This window comes from Etheostoma spectabile, unplaced genomic scaffold (assembly GCF_008692095.1).
Source record: "Etheostoma spectabile isolate EspeVRDwgs_2016 unplaced genomic scaffold, UIUC_Espe_1.0 scaffold00002259, whole genome shotgun sequence".
NCBI lineage: Eukaryota > Metazoa > Chordata > Actinopteri > Perciformes > Percidae > Etheostoma > Etheostoma spectabile.
In genome coordinates this window covers 15,153-41,830 of record NW_022602874.1, presented here as the reverse complement: position 1 = coordinate 41,830, position 26,678 = coordinate 15,153, and the positions used below count along the sequence as shown (strand labels likewise).

At 41.7% G+C, this 26,678-nt stretch overlaps 8 non-coding genes across 8 annotated transcripts; 4 read left to right on the top strand and 4 right to left on the bottom strand.

Moving 5' to 3' along the window:
• Window positions 1–11,783: 11,783 nt before the first annotated feature.
• Window positions 11,784–11,865, bottom strand: trnal-uag (transfer RNA leucine (anticodon UAG)). The gene has a single exon. It is a non-coding gene; the product is annotated as a tRNA-Leu (tRNA).
• A 3,627-nt stretch (window positions 11,866–15,492) lies between these two features.
• trnal-uag (transfer RNA leucine (anticodon UAG)) lies at window positions 15,493–15,574 on the top strand. Its single transcript has one exon. It is a non-coding gene; the product is annotated as a tRNA-Leu (tRNA).
• Window positions 15,575–15,886: 312 nt separating this feature from the next.
• Window positions 15,887–15,958, bottom strand: trnac-gca (transfer RNA cysteine (anticodon GCA)). The gene has a single exon. It is a non-coding gene; the product is annotated as a tRNA-Cys (tRNA).
• A 1,209-nt stretch (window positions 15,959–17,167) lies between these two features.
• Window positions 17,168–17,240, top strand: trnav-uac (transfer RNA valine (anticodon UAC)). The gene has a single exon. It is a non-coding gene; the product is annotated as a tRNA-Val (tRNA).
• A 238-nt stretch (window positions 17,241–17,478) lies between these two features.
• Window positions 17,479–17,551, top strand: trnav-uac (transfer RNA valine (anticodon UAC)). Its single transcript has one exon. It is a non-coding gene; the product is annotated as a tRNA-Val (tRNA).
• Window positions 17,552–17,935: 384 nt separating this feature from the next.
• trnav-cac (transfer RNA valine (anticodon CAC)) lies at window positions 17,936–18,007 on the top strand. The gene has a single exon. It is a non-coding gene; the product is annotated as a tRNA-Val (tRNA).
• A 5,964-nt stretch (window positions 18,008–23,971) lies between these two features.
• On the bottom strand, window positions 23,972–24,044 carry trnaa-agc (transfer RNA alanine (anticodon AGC)). Its single transcript has one exon. It is a non-coding gene; the product is annotated as a tRNA-Ala (tRNA).
• A 2,318-nt stretch (window positions 24,045–26,362) lies between these two features.
• trnal-aag (transfer RNA leucine (anticodon AAG)) lies at window positions 26,363–26,444 on the bottom strand. The gene has a single exon. It is a non-coding gene; the product is annotated as a tRNA-Leu (tRNA).
• Between the last annotated feature and the right edge of the window lie 234 nt (window positions 26,445–26,678).

The following is a 26,678-nucleotide window of genomic DNA, read 5'->3' as shown; positions in this document are numbered from 1 at the left end:
CAGGAAGGATAAATCCACCATATCAAGTCACAAATAATCAGGCCTTGTTTAATTTCTTTTTTGTATTTAATTGTTCCACATTACAAGTTTGCTTTCTATTTTCTGATTTTGTATGACATCATTAGTGTCTTTACATTCAGTCTGAACAGACCGCAACAGATTTAAAACACATTCAGTCACAGAAAATATGAAATGTGAGACAAATGAAATTCCAAAAAGTAGGAAAACATGATGTTAAACTACAAAACAATAACTAAAGCGTAAAATTAAAAATGGCTGACTTCTAGTATGTTGTAATGATGAGAGGACTGTTTGGAACAATTTACACAAATATTGAATCTTCGCTTATTAAACTCACAATGCTCAAAGGTTAGAGTTTTAGCCAACTTTTGGGAGTTTAGAAATATATAAGGGTGACAAAAATGTATTCAAAAATGAAAATTATACTTCCTGTCAGCCAAAAAAAAGTTGTATGTTTCTAGAGAAGAGAAGAAAGTTTTTACACAATAAAAAAAGTTTTTAACATGTCTACGTTTTCCAACCAAAACATCTTTAAACGTGTTAATGTTCTCCTTTGGGCCTTCTTCGTCCAGCAATTTACTGGAGAAATATTTAAAAAAAATTACATTTAATTTGGACCATATAGCAATAAACAAGCCGTTCTTAAATGTTGCTGACTGTCTTTTTGTGCTCCTTTTTTTTTTAAAATTTTTTTCTATATATACATTTGAAAAAAATGTTTTTAAAAGGATGGGTTCAGGCACGATTCTGGTCCCTAAATGGTAAAGGGTTCTGAGGAAGGCAGAAAACAGTCCAGCTGATCCACAATAACATACATGTTGATCAGAAGATAAAGTTACTGCTGGTCAGCCTTCAATGTGGAGAGAAGATCAGAATATAACAACACAGCTATCAGGGCATGAGGAGGAGGAAACAGCTTGGCTCTGAAATATGTTCACAACGAGGCAGTGTGAATGCGCTGGTGTCTTTAAGATGACCACTATCAGAAAACATTTCCCACATTGTTCACACCAGTACGGCTTCTCTCCAGTGTGAATGCGCTGGTGAGTTTTAAGATGACCACTCTGAGAAAACGTTTCTCCACATTGCTCACAGCTGAACGGCTTCTCTCCAGTGTGAATGAGCTGGTGTCTTCTAAGATGACCACTATCAGAAAACATTTTCCCACATTGTTCACACCAGTACGGCTTCTCTCCAGTGTGAATGCGTGGTGAGTTTTAAGGTTACCACTCTGAGAAAAGGTTCCCCACATTGCTCACAGCTGAACGGCTTCTCTCCAGTGTGAATGCGCTGGTGAGTTTTAAGGTGACCACTCTGAGAAAACGTTTCCCCACATTGCTCACAGCTGAACGGCTTCTCTCCAGTGTGAATGCGCTGGTGTCTTTTAAGATGACCACTATCAGAAAACGTTTTCCCACATTGTTCACAGCTGAAGGGCTTCTCTCCAGTGTGAATGCGCTGGTGAGTTTTAAGGTTGCCACTACGAGAAAAGGTTTCCCACATTGTTCACAGCTGTACGGTTTCTCTCCAGTGTGAACTCTTGATGAATCTTTAAATGTCTTGATGATGTGAAGGATCTGTCACACAGCTGACAGCAGTGACGTTGACTCCTCTTCCTCTCCGTTTCTATCAACAGAGAAAAAACCAAGAGAGTGAGTTAGTGAGGTGCCATGCTGTAGAGCTCTATCTTAAACTAGAAACACATTTAGAGCACGTCTATGGAACATTGTTTGACTGACGCATTACTTTTTTTATTATCTGCCAACCTCAATATTATGGAGTTGCATTATGGGAAATATAACATTTAGTGTTGGTTAGTTTGTGATAAATAAACTACTTTTGATGAATTTGTGTGTGGCCTCCATTTGTTGCCAGCCTTTAGCCAGCCGGTAACAAATGGGGGATCATCGGGGATTTTTAGTGCGGGAAAGTTGTAAATATAACATAGTCCCACAGATTTTTAGCTCTCACTGGTATCTGTAGGGGTTACCGTGTTGTGTTCATGTTGCTGGAACAGCTCTACTCCAGTAAAGTAAATTGGAACCATTGACCCTGATAGGCATTAGGGGCAATGAGGGGCACCAGTGACCTTTGACCTTTTGTTTAGGTTGTTGTTTTGCTAAATCAAACTTGTGTGGACAACTGGTATTGTCCACATAATTGAAAGGAGCATGTTCAAAATAATAGCAGTGTTGTGTAAAATTAGTGAGCTGATTGATTTTGTGAAGAAACAGGTGTCAGTTAGGCCCATAATTAATATATATACTGTATATATATATATATTATTATTATATTAGGGCTGCACAATTAATCAAATTTTAATCGTGATCCCGATTTTGACTTCCCACGATCAAATTTGCGTGATCAAGCGTTTTTTTTTTTTTTTTAAATGCATCAATGCATAGAACGCTCCGGGTTTTTGCATAGGCCATCTACCGCTACTACCGTCTGAACATGAGCCAATCAGTTGTTCCTGCACCCCGCAGTTAGTATCTAGATGGAAACAGTCACAGAGGACAGAGTAACAGGAGGAAAACTCAACAGATAGCAGTCGGTTATATGTCAGTCTCAAGGTTTACCAGTTTACCAGTAAACGCAACATTTTATCCGTCTGTTGTCTGTTTTCCAGACAACAGCGGTGACCAGTGCTAGTCAGTGCTAGTAGCATCTGTTAGCTGTTAGCTCCTCTAGGACGCACCGGTGCTATTGTCCTCGCATCCGCTGCAATGCTGTTATATGGATATGGTTTAATATTCGATACATGAGCCATTTCGTCTGTAAAGCCGTGCCTGTGTTGAATCTCTCCTCTACTGTCTCTCTCTTACTGTCCGCATCCGGCCACACAGCGGCCGCCGGTCCACACTTCTGACATTTGTCTACAGTTTTAATTGTTATTAACACAGCTGTATATTGTTAAGTATGAGGGGCAACCCTGTATTTGTACCGTTGTTGTTGTTTTTTTAAGTTATGTTTTCGGGGTTTATCCTTTATTAGGCAGAGAGGACAGCTGAAGATGTGAGAGGGGGAGAGACATGCAGCAAAGGGCCACAGGCGGATTCGAACCCGGGCCCGCTGTGTCGAGGAGCAAACCTCTGTATATGGGCACCCGCTCTACCCACTGAACTATATGGGTGCCCTGTACCATTGTTTCTGTGGGTAACTCTGCTATTGTGGCCGCCACGGCAAAGAACACAGAAGACGGAGCTGCTGGATATGTGACCCATTGCGAGAATATCATAGTTCATAAAAATGCAGCGCAGTAAAGATAGACGTTTCATATACACAACGTGTTTATCCGCCATTCAACCCGACCCGTTCATAAAGAGTCAGCCGTCTCTCTGTGAGTAGCGTCCATCACACTCCCTCTCGCAGTTATAAATAGCCTACATGACGATAAAATTTGTTTTGGTTAAAATAAACAAATAATCGTGAGAATAATCGCGATCAAAATTTTAATCAAAATAATCGGGATTTTTAGTATTATATACATATTTAAGGAAGGAAGGAAGTACACTAAAATTCTCGGCAAAATGGCTCGTTCCAGACATTGCTCTGAGGAACAGAGGACTTTGATTAAAAAGTTGATATGAGAGGGAAAACATATAAAGAAGTGCAGAAGATTATAAGCTGCTCAGCCAAAATGATTTCAAATGCCTTGAAATGGCATCCAACGCCTGACCGACGTGGGAAACAACCAAAGGACACATTGACTGGCCAAAGGAAAAATGGAGCAACATCCTGGGGACTGATGAGAGGGAAACTGTTCTTTTTGGGTCTAGGAGCTGCAGACAGTTTGTCCTCCGACCCCCCTGCACTGAAATCCAGCCCCAGTCCACTGTGAAGACAGTAAAGCATGCTGGTTATGGGATGTTTCTCATACTGTGGTGTTGGGCCTGTTTATCACGTACCAGGGATCATGGATCAGTTTCAATACATCACAATACTTGAAGAGGTTATGTTGCCTTATGCTGAAGAGGAAATGCCTTTGAAACGGGTCTTTCAACAAGACAAGGACCCAAACACACCAGGAAGGAGCAAAGTCTTGGTTCCAGATGAACCAGATGGATGTTATAGAGCGGCCAGCCCAATCCCCGGACCTCAATCCCAGAGAACACTTGTAGGGTGACATCATAAATGCTGTTTCTGAGTCCAAACCCAGTAATGCAGGGGAATTATGAGATGTAGTTTAATGGTCCTGGGCTGGAATACCTGTTCACAGGTGACTCCATACTACAGAGATATGAAGCAGTTGTCAGAAATAATGGTTATGCAACTAAATATTAGTGCAGGGATTCAAACCCTGACACACTTTTCAGTTTATACAGTAAACATTTGAGTTTGTAAAGAAAAATGCAAATACTGCTAATATTCCTTTTTTTCCCCTTCCTGTAAAGGTAGAACACAAACTTGATCATTGTTGGTCATGTTCTGATTTGGAAATGAATGGGCAGTGTTCCTAATGTATTGGTATTATGGAATTAAAAGCTATTCTAAGACTTTTGAGCATTATTCACTTCTTTAAAAACACGGCTGTTATTCTGAACACAAATGTATGTAAAGGCTTTGCTTACAAAGGTGTAATGATTGGTGGAAATGGGGGTGGCCTCATACACCCCCCAACAATACATGCATTTCCATTTATCTCCGTTTGTAGATCAACAGACTGAGTGAGTGAGTTAGTAAGGCGCCATGGTGGAGCGAGCTAAGTAAAACCAGAAGCATCGTTTACAGCATGTCTGTGTCTTAGTTCCACTGCTGCATTGCCATGGTTACGCTGAGTGTTTGTGTGTTAATAAAGTTTGGATTGATATATCTGTGTGGCCTTTTTGTTGGCGGCCTTGGGCCAGGCGGTAACAACCGGGGGACGGTCTGGGATTGGTAGTGCTGGAAACTTTTCTTTGTGGGAGTGTTTGACTCCCAGTTGAACTTGATCTAGTATCTGTAGGGGTCATCAGCCTCTCAGACTCAGGGGATTGGTTGGCACTCTCTGTTTCTTAATTAGATCAAAAATAAAAATTTGATCACAAAAAATACTTTACATGAAAACCACAATCCAGAAAAGCAAAGTGTGTATATATTGTGGAATCTGTTAAGTTAAATTGGTAGAAATGTACGTTACTGTAAACATGATTGCACATTATATGAAAGGCACTGAGGAGATTATCCACACTGATTTTCCCCGGCCTTTATTTATCCGTGTTGCCCCCCCGGCCACTATCAGAGGGCCGCAGTTTAAGTGACTACTGATTTTTCTTTGAGGAATTACGGTATAATATATAAATCCTAAAAGACATTTGTGAAGCCCTCTGTGTGCATTCATTAATATTGAGATTAGATTTCTGGGACTCTTCAGTCTGGAGTACCCTCTTTCCTTCACTCACCTCCTCCTCCCTGACACCTTTCCTCTTGCCCTCCTCCTTCTTCTTCTTCTCCTCTGTCTCCTTGTGTGTCTGCATGTACTCGGTGATAAGGTCCAGGTCCAGGTTGTCTTGTGGCTCCCATGTGTTATCCTCACTGGAAAGGTGAGTGCAGACAGAAGAACATCTCCTCATACTTTGTTTTTAGACAATCTCTTCTCACTCTAATTATCATTCCTATTATTCCTTTTTTCTATTGCCATCTTGTAAGGTTGTTTGTGGGTCTGCAACATAGTGTCAAATTACCAAACCTTCAACTCTTAGGGCATGATACCATGCTGACACTTATTTGCAATTTGTAAATATTTTATATATCTCAGGACCAAGAACACCAAGTATTAATATTATAGACTCATACTTACTCTGAGAACCCCTTCCATTTCAGCAGAAACTCTACTCTTCCCTTCACCACTCTACGGTCCAAAACCTTCTCCACCACATACTCCTCCTCTTCCTCTTCCTCCTTTACTGCTGTTGCAGACTGCTCCTCCTCCTCCTCTTTCTTGCACTTCTTTCCTGCTCTGGTCGCCATCTTGCCGTCTGCTAAAGGTGCTTTTGGTAGGCCGAGGGGGGGGGGGGGGGGGGGGGGGGGGGGGGACATGCAGAGAAAAATGATTCAAAGGTTAGAAGAACTAATGGGAGGTGTGAGTTAATTCTAGTTGACCATGTTTTACTAGTTTGGACCCCAGGAAGACTAGCTGGCGTCTAGCTGGCGTCAGCTAATGGGGATCCTTTGAAATAAACAAATAAACAAATAAACTAGATTAAAATCTTCTGTTAGAATGGAGAAAATGCAAGGGCTGATGAGGGGACCAATCCACAGGAGTCCAGAGTGTCAAGTCTCTCCTGCATTCAAACTGAAAGAACTACTAAAATGTAAGGCCCAAAAGTTATTAACTGGAGCTACAAGCTACATGCACAGTAGCCTGGACCAACCACACTTCATTTAGCAGAACATCTCCAGATGTTCCTGTGTAAAAACAGAAAGTTCAGAAAGACGTTTTGATGGGGCAACAAGGCATTGTCATAGAACGCTCTTTTTTGGCAAAAGCCCATCTACTGCTCCGTAAACCACTGTCTGATCATGAGCCAGTCAGTTGTTCCCTGCACCGAGCAGCTTAGTTTCTAGATGGAGACAGTCACAGAGGAAAGAGTAACGGGAGGAAAACTCCACAGATACTAGTCGGTCATACGTTGGTCTCAAGGTTTACCAGTTTACCAGTAAACGCAACATTTTGTCCCGTCTGTGTTCAGAGAACAGCAGTGACCAGTGCTAGTCGTGCTAGTTAGTGTCTTGTTAGCTCACAGGGATCTAGGGTAAGGTGACCAGATTTTCTGAGACAAAATCCGGGGACATTTTCAGCTCAGAAGCATAAATACCTCCAAAACAGGGTATGTTTTTATCTTTGTAAAAGTTTAAACGGGGACACAGCCCCAGGGGCATCACAAGACCTAAAGCTGCACTGGGGCACAAGCCCACCCAGGTGGGTCCATGGGCATGCCGCCCTGTAAGAACATTTTGTCCATTTTAAAAGGTGCTCTAAGCAATGTTGGGTGACATTACTTCTTGTTGACGTTCAAAGTATTTTCAAACAAAATGAGACTAGCTGTAAACATGATAACATTTCATGTCAGGTCTGATCCTAGAATCACCCCTGCTGCTACTTCTTACACCTAAGAGTGTTGTAATCTTTAGTCTTGAGCCTGCGGGGGAGGGGATGTGACTATCGGCTACGTTTGGTCAGTGTTTTCTTTCTTTCATTTCAATTTCGGGTCTGTCAGTGACAGTGAAAACCGGGGGCATTTCAAACCAGGACGTCTGGTCACCCTACTTTAGGGTGCTAGTTAGTGTCTGTTAGTGCACAGAGCTCTAGGGCGCTAGTTCGTGTCTGTTAGTGCACAGAGCTCTAGGGTGCTAGTTAGTGTCTGTTAGTGCACAGGGCTCTAGGGTGCTAGTTAGTGTCTGTTAGCTCACAGGGCTCTAGGGTACTAGTTAGTGTCTGTTAGCTTACAGGGTTCTAGGGTGCTAGTTAGTGTCTGTTAGTGCACAGGGCTCTAGGGTTCTAGGGTGCTAGTTAGTGTCTGTTAGCGCACAGAGCTCTAGGGCGCTAGTTAGTGTCTGTTAGCGCACAGAGCTCTAGGGCGCTAGTTAGTGTCTGTTAGCGCACAGAGCTCTTGGGTGCTAGTTAGTGTCTGTTAGCTCACAGGGCTCTAGGGGGCTAGTTAGTGTCTGTTAGCTCATAGGGCTCTAGGGGGCTAGTTAGTGTTTGTTAGCTTACAGATCTCTAGGGCGTGAGTAATATTTTTCCTCTAGGTCGCATCCGTTGCCTCTCCACTAACGAAGCAATGTTGTTTATATTGATATAGTTTAATTTTGCGTTTCATGAAACATTTCTTCTGTAAAGGTGTGCCTGTGTTTGGCTCTCTCCTCTTACTCTCTGCGCAGACCCCCCCCCATTCACTAACACAGGCTCCCCAGCAACAGAGACAGAGCGGCGACAGCACCGGTGTCAAGCTTCTGACATTTGTCCACAGTTTTAATTGTTATTAACGCAGCTGTATATTGTTAAGCATGAGAGGCTAACCTGTCTTCGTAGAGGAACAGCGTGTGAGACCCATTCGCCCCCATCTCTCTGTGAGTACGTCTATCGCCCCCCCCCATTCATTCCTAATGAGTCAGCCGTCTCTCTGTGAGTAGCTTCCATCGCACCCCCGCCCCTTTCCTAGCTCTTTTGATCAGTTATTGTTTAAAACAAGTGAAGTAGACACATTTTTTTTTTAAATATATCTTAGGCTATTTCAGATTTTCATTTCCATGTGTTGCAGCTGTAAATGTACACCATATAACTTCAACATAAGAAGAGTGTATCATAATCTGGATGTGAAAAGAGTTAAAAATACCCAATGTGACAATAAAATTTGTTTTAGTTAAAATCAACAAATAATCGTGATAATAATCATGATCACAATATTCATCAAAATAATTATAATAATCATTTTGGCCATAATCGCGCAGCCCTACATACGGAAAAGTAACGAGGAGGTAAACCTAGCCTCGCTGTTAGCCTGCTAGGGACCAGGCTAGCCGCAAAGAATTAATCTCCATGGTTACTTGGCTGGGATTAATTCAATTTGGTTTCCGTGCAACCGAGTCAAAACTCAATTCATCCAGGATAACTTGAATATCCTGGCTTAATCCCTTATCCTGGTTTCGTGCATCAGGCCCCTGGAGGGGGAAAAACCAGAAGGCACATAACACCGGATCAACATCAAAGGAACAAAGGTGCGTTCAAAGCCTCGTGCTGCTGGGCCAGTGGCTATCATTATGAAACGGAACAGCCTCTCCAGTCTGATTGGTCCATTCTCTGCAGTTCAACCTTCACTTCATTTACTGGAACATTATTCATCATCGTAGTGCTCATGCTACTGAAGAAAAGAAGAAGAAAAGGAGAAAATGATGCCTCTTCCCTACCTGTAGGCGCTCCTAAACCTTCACCCCCGTCCTTTCCTGGCTTGTTAATATTCCTGTAGTCCGGAAGTGTCCCCAGGTGTAAAGAATTCATCCAGGTTGGGAGTATTGTCCTGTAGAGTCCGTGCTAACTAGCTGCTAACTTCACGTGCCGACCTCGTTCCGTCTCCTCGCCCTGCACCGTGTTGCTGGGTATGTTTGTATTCCTCATGTTGCTGCCTACACAATCAAACTATCCCCGCCTTTTTCTGTTTAGTTTTCACCCCGGGACAGCCCCCGACGTCCAGCAAGCGCTCCCACTGTGGAGCGCCAATACGCTGCGTCATCTCTCTGAGCGGCCATCTTAGAAACAGCTCTCATTGGCTATCAACACGCCAATCATGCCAGTTGTAGCCAATCACGTTCCCTTTCCAAGGGTTCATACCGTGATAGGAACATCCAATGGGAGCCTAAGCCCCGCCTCCCAGAGCCAGCAGGCTCACACATGTGATTTATGAAAACAAAGCTGTTCAGCAGTGGGGTTTTTTTCTTCATGTCATCTTTATTGCAAAAATAGGAAACAGAACACTAATGATACATTAAAGTATATAATACAAACATAATAAACAGAATACAATACAATTTTAGCTTAAGGGAAGCTTAAAGGCCGTTACAAAGATAATGAAGACCATATGTTAACAGTTTTAATTGCCTTCAGAATCAGAAATACTTTATTCTCTGTGTTCTCTATAACTCTGTGTTGCAGTTGCACAAATAGTATAAATATCAGAGTAGAAATACAAACAAAGAAATATAAGGAGTGTGGACATGTACGGTATTTACATAGTTAAAAGAATGTTACTATACATTATTTACATAATTAACATAATTTAGGAATTGCAATGGTGAAAAGTAAAATAATAATAATAATAATAATAATAATTGTAGCAGTTGAGTATTGCACACATGTCAGGCCAGTGTTATTGCACAAAACAGATAATACAGATAATATTGTCCAGTTTCAACCTCTCTAAGTGTCTTAGAGGGAGGAGTTATAAAGTTTGATGGCCACAGGCAGGAATGACTTCATGTGGCGCTCTGTGGTGCATTTTGGGAGAATGAGTCTGTCACTAAAAGTGCTCCTCTGATTGAGCAGAAAGCCATGGAGTGGGTGCGAGACACTGTCCAAGATGGCATGTAGTTTGGACAGCGTCCTCCTCTCTGACACCACCAACAGAGAGTCCAGATCCACCCCCACGACGTCACTGGCCTTGCGAATCAGTTTGTTGAGTCTGTTGGCGTCCGCTACCCTCAGCCTGCTGCCCCAGCATGCAACAGCAAAGAGAATAGCACTGGCCACCACAGACTCATAAAACATCCTCAGCATCGTCCTGCAGATGTTGAAGGACCTCAGCCTCCTCAGAAAGTAGAGACGGCTTTGGCCCTTCCTGTAGAGGGCTGGAGTGTTCTTGGCCCAGTCCAGTTTATTGTCCAAGTGCACTCCCAGGTATTTGTAGTCCTCCACAATGTCCACACTGACCCCCTGGATGGAAACAGGGCTCACTGCTGCCTTGGCTCTCCTTAGATCCACCACCAGATCCCTGGTCTTTGCCACGTTGAGCTGTAGATGGTTCTGCTCACTCCATGTGACAAAGTCCCCCCCCCACAGCTCTGTACTCAGCCTCGTCCCCCTCGCTGATACATCCAACCACAGCAGAGTCATCAGAAAACTTCTGAAGATGGCAGGACTGTGTGGTAGTTGAAGTCTGTGGTGTAGATGGTGAAGAGGAATGGCGCCTGGCTAGAGCTTCAGAAGGCAGATTACACATCTGTCACATAGTCAGTTTGTAGTCTTAAATACCAAGTCTCTTGCTGTTCCTTGACTAGTTGGCCCCCCCTGCTTTGCATCGCTCCAGATAAGTAGAAAGCAATCTGTTATGCACCTTTGCATTGCACTAAAATGTCCACATTTGGACCTGAATCCAACAATAACTTTACGTGACACTCACATACATTGGTTTTCAGGTAAAAAATGTTGGTCAGGGGTTTAGTTACTGTTTGAAAAAGGAAAATAATTGTTAGATGAACTATGATATAATTGCAGATGAAGTATTTATGACCCATCAAAGACGACAAAAGGATACATCTGCTGTCGGGGGTCTGATTTTAAGGAAATGGTACTCTTTAAAAGTGTTGGGGTTCTAGCGTTAAACTAATGAGGAAGAATTTGACATATCTAAGTTAACCAAAAAGTTTCTCTTTCAAATGTTACATCTGTATCTTTCAAGTCCTGACCATTCCCTGACCGGGAATTGAACCCCAGGCCGCGGCTGTGAGAGCGCCGAATCCTAGCCACTAGACCATCAGGGAGTCACATCTATCAAGTTTGACTTTGTAGATGTGAGTTTCCTTTTCACTTACTGGAATGACTCATGTTGTTTTAGGCGAGGAATGGCACCGTAGTTTTAGATGTTAAAATGTGCGCACAAGAAAGCTGAGGGATTACTGTGGGGAAATGGAGAATGACAAGGTTAACTGAGGATTTTAAATATTGTGAAAATTAACAGAACATATGAACACGTTAAACATATACGGGCATTTAACATATACCTGCAGTCTCAGTCTTTGGATGGTAGTGGTAGCGTATGCGCCCCGTCATAGTTACCGACAATTTTGTTGATGAATGAGTATTTCACATTGAACACTTAAGATTGGGTGTTCATTTAAAAACAGGGAATTGCCAGTAAAGATAAAAACAACAGATTCAGCAAGGAGTCTAATACGTTGCCACTAATGACTTTAGTCACTTCACCAAGCTATGCCATAAGAGTATAATGTAACTGATTCAAATTCAAGTCAACGTATGGTTTGTCTTCCACCTATGTAACATCAGCAAATGGCAGTGGTGGGATTTGAACCCACGCCTCCAGAGAGACTGGAGCCTAAATCCAGCGCCTTAGACCACTCGGCCACACTACCGGCATGTATCAGTACTCCACATCGTGAGACACACAGGGACCGTAACTAACGGTATATTTGTCAATGTCATTGGAATAAAACTTTCGCAAGGAAAAAGCCAATACTTTATTGGAAAATGTTGTCACTCTTTGTCATTTTTCTCTGGCATTGTTGAGTTCAGAATATTGTAACCAGCATTAAGTGAGGAGGTTTAGGTCTGTGTGAATATGTGTGAATAATAGAGCGCAAGGCACTGCAGCGGGTGGTGAAAACCGCCCAGCGCATCACCGGGACTCCACTACCCGCCATCGAGCACATCCAGAGGAAACGCTGTCTGCATCGAGCTCGCAGCATCCTGAAGGACTCCTCTCACCTAGCCCACAGACTGTTCTCTCTCCTGCCCTCCGGCAGGCGGTTCAGGGTCCTCCGGACCAGGACCAGCAGACTAAAGAACAGTTTTTTCCCCAGAGCTGTCTCTTTATTGAACTCCATTCCTCATTGATCCCACTCCCCTCATATACTGATGGACTCTCCTCTCCCTCCTCACACCTGCCTCCATTTTGTTATCTGCAATATTATAATGTTCACCTGCACTGCTGACTGTTACTATAGTAATCTGCATCTTTTTGCACTACTTACATTTCAATTTGCACTGCTGACTGTTTATTTACAGTACCAATTGTTTACATTTACATCTGCACTACCGTACTTTAACTGTAATATGCAATTACTTTCCACTGCACTTTAATTTGGATAGTTTCTGCCCAAACTTTACTTTATTTGTACCACCTTAAATCATTGTTATACTGCTCATTTTAGCCTAACTTATTATAGCTATCTGTAAAAATTCTGTCAATAATAATAATAGCCGCCTGTGTATATATATATATATTTATAGTACATACTCACCTGTAAAATCTGTAAACCATTAGTATATTATGCTATTTGCACATATCTGTAAAAATTTGCAATTATAGTAATATCCACCAAATTCCGAGCTGTAAATCTTGCTCACAATACTTGTTATCTATATTTTGTATTCATAGGACAAACCCATCTGTAAAACTCTGTTTATAATAGAATTTATTTCTATATTTATTCATTACATATCCATGTCTTGCACTTATGGAACCATTGTATATATCCTGCACTTACTGCTATTGCACTTCTGGTTAGACCCAAACTGCATTTCGTTGCCTTGTACCTGTACCTGTGTAATGACAAAAAAGTTGAATCTAATCTAATCTAATCTAATATGGGCTGAGCATACAGACACAGACCTAAAAAATTGCATTTACCTGGGCGGAATTTATGAACATCTTCTTTTGCATATTCACTGTACAGAAACATTACTCCTCCAACTGCCAACTATTGTTCCAGAGACAATAGGATATACAGTTTTAGATTGGAAGGTAACTGTCCTATACCAAAGACTTCATTGAAATACCTCAAGTGTTCAAAACAGTTTGTCAAAATGGGAAAGGTCGTGTTTTTGATTACAAATTCCAGCACAGTTGTTCATTTACCATTCAAAAACAAAAGTACAATCATGAAACACATACTACTTAGACAGAATGAACCTGGTCAGGTGGCAATGAAATGATTCCAGAGACGTGGACCCTCTGGCACAGCCATACTTGGTCAGGACAACACCCCCCTTCTTGATAGGGCCCTTCTTGATGTGCTCCATGCGCACCTGGTCCAGCAGTGGCACCACCATGAGGTCCCTTCCGTTTGCCCCTCCCAGTTGCTTGTAACAGAGAGAGGTCTCCTGCATCCCACTCAAATATGCAGGCAGAGAGACGGATCATGAAGGTGGGACCAGACGTGAGATTTTTTTCGCAGCCCACGCTCATGTTCAAATTGATAAATGCCGTACTCTGCGTAGGAACCGGCGTACCCCCGTCCTACGCCTGTTTTAGGTCGTATGCACATTTCATAAATAAGGGCCCTTGTGAGCACAATAAAGATTTCTTAAAGAAAGGTTTGTACTTTATAGTTCTAGTTTTTTTCCAGTTCTTCTGGTCACACTTGGCACTATTTCACATGGTTTGTCTGTAGTTCTCTATTCTGTCAGGGCTTAACTCTGTCTCCCACACCTATTTCTTTTTGTTTCTTGTTATGTCTCGGGAGGAAGTATTGTGCTTTTAGGTCAACCATCCATCTGTACATCAGAATCAAAAACACTTTATTGATCCTTGAAGGTAGCCTCTGGAAAAAAGGTGCTCCTTCGAGTTGGATTTGAACCAGCGACCTAAGGATTTCAGTTCTGTACCCCTACAGTCCTCCGCTCTACCAACTGAGCTATCGAAGGGAGCTACCAAAGTCATACGCACTTCTCATTCCGTGAATGTGAATGTGATAACACAGGGCCCCCCTGGATCTGACAATCTTTAGGGGATGTAGCTCAGTGGTAGCGTGCATGCTTCACAGGTTTTTATGGTTGATCGTATGAAATTCTTTCATATTGGAACTAGTTTTGCTTGAACACTGTGACAACACATATCCTGTACTGGATATGGAGGCACTGACTGTTTGTCTAATCTTCTGGATTTTGTCTATGAAGAAGGAGGCAAAGTCATTGCAGGCCTTGTTAGATAACAGTTCAGATGCTACTGGTACTGGAGGGTTTGTTAACCTATCGACAGTAGCAAACAAAGCACATGAATTATTATTGTTTCCAGAGATAATATCAGAGAAGACCTCCTTGCCTTTGTTAGTTCCAAATTATAAATGCAAAGTCTCTCTTAAGCAGAAAATGCGTTTGGATTGGTAGGAAATGGAGATGGGCGTTGCCAAGAGGAGGCGCCTTTTTGATTGACAAGAAATGGATATGAAGTCTCTCAGGATTGGCAAAAAATGGAAGGGAGCTTTGAGTTTGATTGGTGAGAAAAGAAGATGAGAAAGTGGACAAATATGTTCTGGGTCATGACAAAGCATCTAGGGTCAGTCTTAGCCTTTGTGTGAGTACATAGGTCTCCACATATATTGTTTTTATTAAGATTGACGACCAAATTGTTAGTATTTCCGAAATTTTCCCAACCATTGCAATCGCTCTCATAGCCTCGTTGGTGCAGTAGGCAGCGCGTCAGTCTCATAATCTGAAGGTTGTGAGTTCAACCCTCACACGGGGCAGCTGCTTTAAAGACAAAAAACTGAAAATACAGTGACAAGTGGTTGAACAATAGCACAAGCATGTGAATGGAAATTGTGGGTCTATAGTTATTTCAGAGATTTGCAGTGAGCATTGTATTGTCCAGCAGAAAGACAACAGGTGTGTTTCTTTTCGTCTATGATTTATATCGTAGCAGTGCAAGCATTTATCCCAGGTTTGAGTTCTAGCCACAGCAGTTGCATTTACAGGTTTTGAAGCCATATACAACATTACCATTACAAGTTTTACCCAGGTTTCTTCTTTTAAGTGTATGGGTGTTACGGCAGGTATGAGCACAGTTTCTATTTTTATGGATGAAGTAAATTTGAGATGCTGTTAAGTTTACTCTTCAGCCGGTGGAGACATTAAGTACTGGCCTTTTTCAATAAAGTATTGACTTTTTCCTTGCAAAAGTTTGTTTCCAATGACATTAACATTCATACCATTAGTTACGGTCCGTGTGTGTGTCACGATTTGGTGTGATGGTGTGCGCAGGTAGTGTGGCTGAGTGGTCTAAGGCGCTGGATTTAGGCTCCAGTCTCTCTGGAGGTGTGGGTTCAAATCCCACCACTACCTTTTGCAAATGTTACTTAGTAGAGAGAGAGAGAGAGAGAGAGAAAATGGAATTAAAAGAGGACCGGTGGTAATTATGGCAGCAGTAAAGGTAATAGAACTATTACTAATAATAATAGCAGTAGTAGTGCAGGGCGTCCAGCAGGACCACGGCAGCAGCTGCATCCACTACTCAGGTGCCACCACAATCCAAGGAAGTCTGAGAGGGGAGAAAGCACAAGGGCTTCTGGAAAGAAGCAACATTAGTTAGATGCATGCTTTTTTCAAGTATCATTAACAACAATCATAAAAATGATAGCCTGCACAGATCCTTGCAGGGGGCACCCATAGTTGAACTGGGGACCTCTTGATCTGCAGTCAAATGCTCTACCACTGAGCTATACCCCCACATACTCTATGTACGATATGCTTATGGTGCAGCAAAAAAATGGCTGGGCCTCCACCATGTGGTTACCTTCACAGTCTGAGAAAGTATCCAAATCTCATCTGCTGTATGAAAAGGAGTTACAGTTTTTTACAATTGCTATGACAGATTTTTCAATACTTTTAACAAATTTCCAAAATTATTAACACAGTTAGCATTGCATCCGCATGTGTAAGCTATACTATTACAGTTTTTTACAATTGCTATGACAGATTTTTCAATACATTTAACAAGTTTCCTAAACTCTTAACACACCAACACACACAAAACACACAACTGGCAAAACAGGTAAATTTCATACTCAAAATCACACATTGTAAACTAAACTCCAAAACTAATTTTCAAAATACAATAATACACTAACACTACACACTATGTCTAACAAAACACTGTAAACATGTTTCAAAATCAAATAATTATTCCAAACACTAACACATGTTCTCTTCCAACAGGAACATTTAGTCAATCATAACACAAAGACAAAAAAAACACTATCATCAGCTGACATTACAGAAACTTCATTATGTTAGATGTGTCAGGTATGCCTTTATACAATAGACTGTATATTGTATTGATTATAGATTGTGTTTTGCACATGCATTTTCAATTCAATTTTATTTATAGTATCAATTCATAACAAGAGTTATCTCGAGACACTTTACAGATAGAGTAGGTCTAGACCACACTCCAGAATTTACAAGGACCCAACAGTTCTAGTAGTTTCCTCCAGAGCAAGCAACAGTGCGACAGTGGCGAGGAAAAACTTCCTTTTAGGCAGAAACCTGGGACAGATCCAGGCGCTTGGTAGGCGGTGACTGACGGGCCGGTTGGGGTTAAGTGGAAGAATAACACAAAAAGTAGAAAAAATAGTAGTTTGTAGCAGTTCTTTGTAGTAGTTCATGGCATAGCAGGGCACTGTACGCATTACAAGGCACAGGAGGAAAATTCTTTTTAAAATCTCATAAAGTCGTTACTACTAAGAGCTCTGGGAATACTTGGCTCAGTAGAGCTGTGACCATCCGTCAGCCTGGCTACAGTGCTGAAAAGAAACCTCACTTCACTTCGTTCACCATTGCATTGTTTCCTGAACCGGAGCTACAGTACAGCTACTTCTACAGTCTATGGTTAAGGTCACATTTATATTAAGATTATGTAAAGATCTATATCACAAAGGTTCCGTAGTGTAGTAGTTATCAAGTCTGCTTTACACGCAGAAGGTCCTGGGTTCAATCCCCAGTGGAACCAAATTTAAGGTTTAAAGTAAGAACTATGTCCTGTTACCATCTTGCAGGCGTCCCTTGGAAAGTCTTAAAAAAGGGAGTGAACGACACTTGACAATCAAAAAAACCTGCTCCAAAGACATATCGTCTATCTGAAAAACTTCTTCAGTGCTTTTGCATTGGTTTCACGTCTTAGAACCGGACCTCCATCCATTTTATTTACAGTGTGGTTCCAGTTATGTTCAAGGTAACAGTAGTACAGAGGTTCCATAGTGTAATAGTTATCATGTCTGCTTTACACGCAGAAGGTCCTGGGTTCAATCCCCAGTGGAACCAGTCTTGTGCTTTAAAGTAAGAACTATGTACTTGGTACCACCTGGCAATTGTCATTTGAAAAGTCTTTAGAAAGAATTGAATGCAAATAATGAAATATAAGCCCATGTCTTTCAGAACCTCACCTCCAGCCATTATTATTAATGTATTGTTACGATTATGTTAAAGATGACAGTATGTCAGAGGTTCCATAGTGTAGTAGTTATCACATCTGCTCACATCTGGTCCTGGGTTCAATCCCCAATGGAATCAGACTTATGGTTTGAAGTGAGAAATATGTCCTTTTACCACCTGACCTGCTTTAAAGGTGCTCTAAAGCCATAGGATCCCAAACATTCCCTCAAAATGTGAATAACAAATTTTCCAGCCCCTGAACTTGAAGAGCAGAGTAGAGTGGCGCAGTGGAAGCGTGCTGGGCCCACAACCCAGAGGTCGATGGATTGAAACCATCCTCTGCTAATTCCTATGCTTTGTATCAGCAGTAAGGCCATTTCCAGTCTGTTGATGCAAGTGTCTGCAGTGAAATGTCTCCAGCTGCTGAAAAGTAAACTTAACGGTGTGTCAAGTTCATTTCATCCATAAAAATGGAAACTATAGTGCTCATACTTGCTGTAACAACCAAATAAACTGGACTGTTATACAATATATATACTACAGTACAAGTACATAAATACAGTAAAAAAAGAGACTGTAAAACATGTACATCTGAAGTGCTTGTGGTCCTGTCTGATGGTCTGAGGTATAAAAGACAGAGCATACTGCTTAGTTTGTGTAACAGGAGGTCTTAGTCTACCACTACGTTCTATAACCCTACCAGTCAGATTACCACAGGCGTTAATATCGTATGCTTCCTACCACTGAGCTACATCCCCTGAAGATTTTCAGATTTTTTTGACTTTTTTCTGAGATAGACTTATCTTTATTAATCCTTTTGGGATGACTCTCACGAGGAAATTGAAATATCACTGAATAAAAGAAGAAACCTGGGTAAAACATGTAATGTTAATGTTATATATGGCTTCAAAACCTGTAAATGCAACTGCAGTGGCTGGAAATCAAACCTGGGCAAAATGATTGCACTGCTATGGTACAAAATCATATAGTGTGTTCCAAATCGCGCACTTCCCTTAGTGCACTAAGGGAAGTGCACTTCGTACACTACGTACTTACTTGGATAGTGCGTAAAATTTTACTGAGAGTGTCGCGCACTTCTTGATGTACTTACCGGAAATGACGATCACAACAGCTCATTCCTCCTCCTTCTTCTTCTGTGAAATTGTGAATTGCACCCAGAAAGAGAGCATTCCCGCCACCTACTGTCGCCCGCGAAAAATACACTTCTGCTTTGTTCATCAAGATGAATGTGATTGTGTTATTGTTGCTTGTATCTGCCCTCTGTTTTTTGCGAGAATGAGAGGATTGCGACGCCGCCGTCGTATCATCCGCCTGCTTTTAACGGAAAATATACCGGTATGTTGATATTCATACTTTTGCTCTTAAATAATTTATAAAAAACACCAAAAACTAGCCATTATGAGTTATTTCAGCAAAAGTGGAGTGCTTAAAATTATGTCTAACTGACGTGTTAACCTAAAGAATAAATGTTTTATTACCATCATTATTATAATAATAATTAATTCAATTTTGTTCTACTTGTTATACTGATGTATTTGCTTTGAGCTGCCGTAGTACAGATATTTCCCCTGTGTGGATTTCACATTTTAGAAGCTGGAACTAGTGACTTGATAAATTACTTAATTATGAATCTATTAATTACAGTGACAATACAAGAGTAAAAACAGACAACATTAAACACATTCAGTCCAGTTTTATTTTAAAAGACGGTCCTGCGTTACTTCTCCAGGCTCCAGACCCCCGGCAGTACTGCCAGGTCAACCATACGGTGCCATTGCTGGCGCTGTATTTTGACGGGGAGAGCAACATGAGGGTGGATTTCCGACTCTCTCGGGGGTCCTTCCACGCCCTTATGGCCATCCTCGGCACGGGGTCTGACCATGGCTGGGGACCCGTCATTGAGGCCCTGGTCTTCCTCTTTTGGCTGGCCAGCGGTACATCCTACCGCGTGGTAGCCAGGGCCTTTGCCATGCCCAGGACCACTGTACATCGCGCGGTCCACAAGACCAGCAGGAAGGTCCTCTCTCTCCTCCCCCAGGTCGTCCGTCTTCCGACAGAGGAGGACTTTCCTCACATTGGAGCAGGATTTGCGCGGCTGGCTGGGTCGGCAGCCTTCCACAGGGTTGTGGGCAGCATCGACGGCTGCCACGTCCGTGTGACCCCCCCAGCAGAGGACGCAGCCTGTTACCTAAACAGGAAGATTTTTTATTCTGTTCAGTTTCAGGCTGTGTGTGACCACACAGCAAAGTTCATAGATGTTTTTATTGGTTTCCCTGGGTCAGCTCATGATGCGAGGGTTTTAAAGAACAGCCCCCTGTACTACCAGCACCGGTACCCTCCTCCTGGTTTCTGCCTCATCGGGGATGGTGGCTACCCCTGCCTCAGGCAACCCATCGCCCTCATGACTCCCTATAGGCAGCCTGTCCACAACCACCTCCAGGTCCGCTTCAATGCTCACCTGTCCAGAGCGAGGTGTGTTGTGGAGAGGGCATTTGGCATCCTGAAGACCAGATGGAGGTCCATATTTTTGAAGGCGCTGGAGGTGGATGTCCTCTATGTCCCGGAGGTCATTGCCTGCTGCACAGTATTGCACAACATCTGCCTGACCAATGGGGACCTGCTGGAGCCAGAAGCTGATGTGGAGGGAGAAGCAGAGGACCATCCTCAACCAGCTCCTCAAGGGGCCATCTGTGGAGCAGAGGACAGGCAGAGGATGGCCATGATGTGCCTGGTGCCTGACCATAATTATGTCTAAATGTGATTATTGTAATTATATTGTTATTCTGCTGTTCTTGTTGTTGATTGTAATTATATTGTTATTCTGCTGTTCTTGTTGTTGATTATTGTAATTATATTGTTATTCTGCTGTTCTTGTTGTTGATTGTAATTATATTGTTATTCTGCTGTTCTTGTTGATTATTGTTATTATATAGTTGTTCTGCTGTTTGTGTTCATTTGTGTATTATAATCTGTTTAAAAAAACATTTAAGCAATCCAAATGCGTGTGTTTTCATTTAAATGTAATGATATAAAGGATTTGCTGTACTGTATATACACATTTCCCCGTGTGAGCAGTGAGGAAGTAGGTTGTGTACCATGGCTGACATCAATACTATTCAGCTGCCTACCAACTGGAATACACCAGAACAGATTAGTTATTAGCAACAGTAATAACAAACAGATCAGATAGTTATTATTTATTTATTTACAAGTCTTTCGAGCACAGACAAAAAACGCTCCTCCCTCATTACTACCTCCCTGTCTCTCCTCTCCTCTCTCTCCCTCACCTCCCTCTCTCTCCTGTCATCCCTCTCCCTTATTTCTTTAAAATGCCTCTCCTCTCTCTCCACTGCCTCCCGATGCCGCCTCTCCTCTCTCTCATCTCTTGCTTCCTCTCTCTCCAGTGCCTCCCGATGCCGCCTCTCCTCTCTCTCATCTCTTGCTTCCTCTCTCTCCACTGCCTCTCGGTGCCGCCTCTCCTCTCTCTCTCTTGCCTTTTCCTCCATATTTGCAATGTCCCTCTCAAAACTGTCCTCCTTGTCTTGGAGGTCTTTGAGGGCCTGTGCGACATCCACCCTCCTCCGTTTGGGAGTGGATGTCGCACAGGCCGTGGCTAGGTCCCTCTCTGGGGTCACCACTGAGGGGGGCTCGACAACCGCCACGTCCTGGCAAGATGAGGCAATGAGGACAGGCGGTGTAACTGACGGCCTGCCCCCAATTGCCTCATCCATCAGAGGATACCACTTCCAGGACGCAGCGGTTGCCTCACCCCCCTCAGTGCTGACCCCAGTTCTGGGCACTTCAGATCCTACAGACAACAGAAAACACTCAAGTTTAATTTCAAACGTCAACTACATATTTTTTCAACTACAATTGAATGTTCCCAGACATGGGGCTGATTAACTCACAATGATTTTAACAGTTAACCAACCTTGTATTTTTGTTTTAGATTTTCCCATTTTTTCTTCAGAAAAACGGGGGTAACCCTAGCCTGCAGCCCTCGACTTTCAATGTACGCCCTAACGAAAATACAATTTTGATGTAGCTAGCAATGTAAAATATAGGTCCACAGATGTAACAATAGTAAGATGAGATATACATTTACTTACTCGTATCCATTCAGGGCTGCATTACGCTTCCCTGTGAAGCTGGAGGCGTTCACCGTCCTCCACAAAATGAGGGACCTCGTGTCCTCGTCTGTCCCTAACGATGACATGAATCAGATTAGGGCAGGAGTAGCACTGTTTACATATTAACGTAACACATTAACGTTAACATGACTGCTAACGCTTGCAGCTTTGAGTAGATATATTTACAAGATCATACATCTAACGCTGACATCTTCTACAGTGGGCCGATAGTTTAACACAATAAACAACGTACTACAACACATGTAACGTTAGCTTAGAAATGATTCGCCGTGTATGGTTAAACTGTACCGCTGTTAGCTAGCTAAGGTTAACTTGCTAGCATGTCAAATTACGGTACCAATAAACATTATAATTCGCGATAAAAATATCATTAAAAACTGTAAGATTAACCAAATATACACATACAGGTACATTAAATGTTATAGGTATAGCAAAAAGACTCATGTTCAACTTACATTTGTATATCTCTGCCGTCCCCGCTGTCGCGTCTACGGCCGCCATTATTGAAAAGTTTTTCGACTGTTTTTAGCTCCGCCCCTTCCGCTACGTAGCCAAGATGGCGGCCGTTGAGTGTGGAAAGTGTGCATCGATACGCACTCAATTATTGGGCCGTTTTGAGTACATCATCCGGGTATTAAAGTGTACTGCATTTGACCGCACTTCGAACAATGTGAACGAAGTGTACTCAAAAAGTTAGTATTTAGTACAGAAGTGCGCGATTTGGAACACACTAATAGTCAAAAAAGTAACAAGTAACACACCTGTTGCCTTTCTGCTAGACAATCACTGCAAATCTTGTAACACAGACTGAAAAGAAATACATTGGTGGAGACTGGTGTCTTCCAGTAACTATGAGGTAACACAATTTTGTTCATAAAGGCACATCTGCAATTTGGTAAACTGTGATGCGTCATTGGTTTGCTACCACTCTTAAAGAATTTCTCTCGTTATCGGCAGGATTCGAACCTGCGCGGAGAGACCCCAATGGATCTCTAGTCCATCGCCTTAACCTAATCCTAACACTAACTTTTCAATTAGTTAGTAGTAGTTACCAGACACGGGCAAAGTGCAAATTGTAGTGTACTGCCTGTGTCTGTGGATCCTTGTGGAGGCAGCTTGATTGATTGATATGTTCCCTTATTTGTACCATAACAGAGATCTAATATTTTATCAAATTGGGTTGGGCAAGTAACCTTTCTGGTTACTTCTTGACAAATAAACTGCAATGGTTGGGAAACAAACCCTGGTCAATTGCGGGGGATGTAGCTATGCTGACCACTATACCATCATCACTGGGCAATACAATGTTGACTGCAAATGTTGCAACACATCTGGGCATTGAGACTGATTTTTGCATTAAGTACCATACATGCAAGGATGCACAACACTGTGCTATACAAATTTGTTCAAATCCGTCTCAGTTGCTGAGTAAAGCTGGACATGGTTAAAGTGCACAGAGTCATCAGACACTTATTAAGTTTATCTTCCACTTTATTGCCTTTGTTACACTTGTTGCATTATTTCATTTCATCCGTCAGAGTAAGATCGTCTAAAGCTCTTTTACAGACTGGACCATAACACCTGATGGAGACGCCAGGGACTGAACCCAGGTCCTTATAAATTCAAATCATGCATTCGACCACTGAGCTGCATCCCCTGAAGTTTGTCTGATTTTTTTTTACTTTCTTGAAACCTGGGTTAAAAAAAGTCGTAGTGTAGTATGTCGTAACAAGTCCAAATTTAAAGTTCTTGTTGTAAAACAAGAAGAATCTAAAGTCCTCTGGAGAATGCGGGCATTGATCCCGCTACCTCTCACATGCTAATCCAGCGCTCTAGCATTTGAGCTAATTCCCCCTTTTCAGAAATTGTCATAGTATGTTGTAAAATCCATAAAAGTCATAGTATAGTATGTCAAAAAAATCATAAAAGTCATAGTATAGTATGACAAAAAATCATTAAATGTCATTAAAAAGTCATAGTAAAGTATGTCGAAAAATTCATAAAAAGTCATAGTATAGTATGACAAAAAATTCATAAAAGTCATAGTATAATATTCCTAAAAAGTTGTAGTGTAGTATGTCTTAACAAGTCCAGATTTATATTTCTTGTTGTAAAGCAAGAAGAATCCAAAGTTCTCTGGAGAATGCGGGCATTGATCCCGCTACCTCTCGCATGCTAAGCAAGCGCTCTACCATCTGAGCTAATTCCCCTTTTCAAAAGAAGTCATAGTATGTTTAAAAAATCGTAAGTCATAGTATAGTATGACAAAAATTAATAAAATGTCATAAAAATTCATTTTAGAGTATGTCAAAAAAATCATAAGTCATAGTATAGTATGACAAAAATTCCTAAAATGTCATAAAAATTCATTTTAGAGTATGTCAAAAAATTCATGAGTCATAGTATATAAGTATGACAAAAATTCATAAAAAGGCATAAAAAGGCATAGTATAAGATGTTGAAAAATTTCATAAAAAGTCATGAAAAGTCATAGTATAGTATGTCAAAAATTCATAAAAAGTAATGTAAAAAAACTAAAGAAGTCTCTTGGATGAGAGACAAAACATCTGCGGAGGACATTTTACCAAGTCCAGTTGCCCTCGGCCTAGTTATGGACTTTCGGGGTAATAGCATGGATCAGGAACCAAAATGGACACATCTGGACTCAATGTGGGCATTGTACGGCAATATTTGACACGTTTAGAGCACAAAGACAATTATCAGTTTATTTCCCAATTGTCAGGTATATTTGTGGACTCAGTTGGACATTGTTGACAGAAACATTGGTGGATCTTGATTCCCACCATAGGATTTGTCCTGTATTGCAAATTGCCTTCACATCCCGTGCAATGTATTGCCATTGTCAAGCACATTGCCACCCTGGTGACTTTCTTCCATGTCTCCATTAACGCCCGTATATTTGGGCTGACAGTTGAGAAACCTTCCCTTGGTAACTATGACATGGATGACTGAGAAACTACCATTTCATGACGTTTAATTTACTATATCATAATTTTTCAAACAGGTCCTACTGAACATCTGTAGGATCAGTCAGGATGGCCGAGCGGTCCAAGGCGCTGCGTTCAGGTCGCAGTCTCCACTTTAGGCGTGGGTTCAAACCCACTTCTGACAATAATTGTTTTCATTTGGAACTAATGTCTGAGAGTTGATATTGGGAATAAAGAACTTAGCAGTTCTTTGTATTCAAGAGGACATGAATTTGCACGAGAAACCCAATTGAAAGTACAGCGTTTTGTGAGCATCTTTATTGTCAACACATGTAAAGTTACTGACTCTGATTTAACTGAGGGATTCTGTGAAAGTTATCTTTTTTTTTTTTTTTTAAACTTTGGGTTGTGTACAGAACAGGAGAAAATGGTTCTTTGTTGCATCCAGATTTTTATGTGTTACAGATAAAAAGCGCAAATTGACATCATTCCATCCAATACGGTTAAGACGGGGTTGACAGATAGATTTTAAAATCCTTACAGATAAACAGTCATCGTAGCTGTTTGCAGGATTTCTGCAAAATTTACCGAGATGAAACTGGGCCGTATAGTGGCGATTATACGAAAAGAGAGAAGTACTTCTACTTGTTGTTACCTGTCGTTGCTATGGGTAACAAGAGTTCACAGTCACTTGTTTCCTTCGGGGCCCGTAGTGGATGAAATGGTAAAACATTTGGCCCTGGATGCACAGCCATATGAATGCCTGCCATATTGAACGACAAAATGTCCTGAAAAAAAGTTCTTTAACTCTATCTCCTTCAACTCTTTCTTTTTGTTTCTTGTTCTGTCTTGGCAAGAAGAATTATGCTTTTGGGTTGTCTGTCCATCTCTACATTAGAATCAGAAATTCTTTATTGATCCCTGAAGGGAAACTCTGGAAAAAACTGCTCCTTCGAGCCAGATTTGAACCAGCGACCTAAGGATTTCAGCTTTATGCCTCTACAGTCCTCCGCTCTCCCAACTGAGCTATCGAAGGGAGATAGCATAATTACACACACTTCACATTCTTGTGGATGTGGTAACAGAGGACCCCCTGGAGGGATTTTCAGTGACAGATCACACTTTCAGTCTCAAATCCCAGATGTTTTAGAAGATTTGAAGTGAACATTGTATTTCCCAGTGATGGTGGTATAGTGGTGAGCATAGATTTCTTCCAAGCAGTTGACCTGGGTTTGATTCCCAGCCATCGCAGTAGCTTTCTTTGAGTGATGTTACTTGCTTTTTTTACAAGAAGTCCGCAGAAAGGTTACTTGCCCAACCTGGTTGGATAAAACATTAGATCTGGTTGGGCTGCACCAAGATGGCCAAGATTCTAATCATGATAATTTAGATAAATAATTAATAAATTCGATAAAGTGCTGGAAAGGAAGATTTCACCAATCGTTGAACCTCAGGTTAACACGGAACAATCTCAGCAAGGTGATTGATGGACGATTCTAGCTACTTCACCAAGTCCAGCCCAAATGACACAGCTGTAAGACATCACATCGGTTGGCTTTCAGCTATGTAATAAATGCAAATGGCAGTGGTGGGATTTGAACCCACGACTCCAGAGAGACTGGAGCCTTAATCCAGCGCCTTAGACCACTCGGCCACACTACCTGCATGCATGAACTCTCTACATTGTGACAAACACCGGCATCGTAACTAACGGTATGCTTGTTAATGTTATGGGGAAAAAAACCTTTGCAAGGAAAAAGCCATTACTTTATTAAAAACTGCTAATACTTATTAAAAATGTTATCACACTTTGTCATTTTCTCTGGAATTTTTTCATAACTGTTCATAACTTTTCTTTTGCCTGTATCTATCTTTTATTGTCTGTAAAGCGACCTT